This window comes from Notamacropus eugenii, chromosome 2 (assembly GCF_028372415.1).
Source record: "Notamacropus eugenii isolate mMacEug1 chromosome 2, mMacEug1.pri_v2, whole genome shotgun sequence".
In the NCBI taxonomy this organism is placed as follows: domain Eukaryota; kingdom Metazoa; phylum Chordata; class Mammalia; order Diprotodontia; family Macropodidae; genus Notamacropus; species Notamacropus eugenii.
The window spans coordinates 364,351,452-364,353,473 of record NC_092873.1 but is presented as its reverse complement, the minus strand read 5'-3'; positions in this window follow the sequence as shown (position 1 = coordinate 364,353,473).

Genomic DNA, 2,022 nt, shown 5'->3' with positions numbered 1-2,022 from the left:
TTAAAATACTCATCCATGTCGTTTGGATTATCAAATTTGTGGGCATAAAGTTGGGCAAAGTAATTTCTAATTACTGTTTTAATTTCCTCCTCATTGGAGGTGAGTTCATTCCTTTCATTTCTGATATTAGTAATTGAATTTTCTTCTTTCTTTTTTTAAATCAAATTGACCAAAGATTTATTAGTTTTATTGGTTTTTTCATAAAATCAACTATTGGTTTTATTTATTAATTCAATAATTTTCTTAATTTCAATTTTATTAATCTCTCTTTTGCTTTTCAGTATTTCTAACTTGGTATTTACTTGGGGATTTGCAATTTGTTCTTTTTCTAGCTTTTTCAGCTGCATGCCCAGTTCACTGACCTCCTCTTTCTCTATTTTATTTATGTAGGCATTCAAAAGTATAAAACTGCCTCTAATAATTGCTTTTGCAGTATTCCATAAGATTTGGTAGGTTGTCTCATTATTATCGTTCTCTTCAATGAAGTTGCTGATTGTTTCTATGATTTCTTCTTTAACCCACTCCTTCTTTAGTATTAAATTATTTAGTTTCCAAGTGATTTTTGGTTTATCTTTCCATGGCCTTTTATTACATGTAATTTTTATTGCATTGTGATCTGAGAAGGATGCATTGATTATCCCTGCCCTTTTGCACTGGATTGTGAGTTTCTTATGTCCTAGTACATGGTCAATTTTTGTATATTGCCATGCTAATAAACATGTATATTCATTTCTATTCCCATTCAATTTTCTCCAGAGATCTATCATATCTACCTTATCCAGAGTTTTATTTACCTGTTTAACCTCTTTCTTGTTTATTTTCAGGTTAGATTTATCAAGTTCAGAGAGGAGGAGACTGAGGTCCCCCACTAGTATAATTTTGCTTTCTATTTCTTCCTTCAACTCCCCCAACCTTTACTCTAAGAATCTGCATGGTGTACCACTTGGAGGATACATGTTTAGTAATGATATTGCTTCATTGTCTATGGTGTCTTTTAGCAGGACATATTTTCCACCCTTGTCTTTGTTGATTAGATCTATTTCTTCTTTTATTTTGTCTGAGATTAAGATTGCTACTCCTGCTTTTCTTACATCAGCTGAAGCACAATATATTCTGCTCCAACCTTTGACCTTTATCCTGTGTGTATCCCTCCGTTTCAAATGTGTTTCTTGTAAACAACATATTTTTGGGTTGTGGCTTTTAATCCATCCTAGTAACCCTCTCCTTTTTATAGGAAAGTTCATTCCATTCACATTCAGAGGTATGGTTGCAATCTGTGCCTTTCCCTCCATCCTCTTTACCTCTCTTGGTGCTTTTAGTTCTCCTGTCTCCCTGCCATTCCTCAATAGAGTTAACTTTTTACCACCACCTCCTGTAGCCTTCCTTTCCTTCATTTAGCCCTTTACCCTTATTGCTTCTTCCCTCCCTTTTACCTTCCCTCCCCTTTCTTCTCCTTTCCCCTCCTGCTACCTATAGAGCTAGTTAGGATTATCTACTTAAGTATATTGTTCCCTCCTTGAACCAAATCAGATGAGAGTATCTCTCAAACAATGCTCATCTCCCTCCCTTCTTTCCCTCTACTATAATTTTGTATTTCTTCCTGTGAGGTAATTTACCATTTTCTACTTCCTCCTTTTCACACTTCCAGCTATAATCCCTTCACATACTTAAATCTTATTTTCAGCATGACATCATTTACTTTATACCTGTTCCTTCTATGTATATCCCTTTTATATTTCATAATAGATGCACAATTCTCAAGACTAACAGGTATCATCTTCCCTTATAAGGAGGTAAACAGTTTGCCCAAATTGCGTAACAAGTTTTTTCCGTTTTGTTTTTTTTTTCTTCCCCCTCCCCCATTGACCTTTTTATGCCTCTCTTGAGACCTGTGTTTGAAGATCTCATTTTCTTTTAAGTTCTGGCGTTTTTGTCAGAAAGGTCTGGAAATCCATTACTTCGTTAAATGACCATCTCCTTACCTGAAATGTTATGCTGAACTTTCTGGGTAGTTGATCCTTG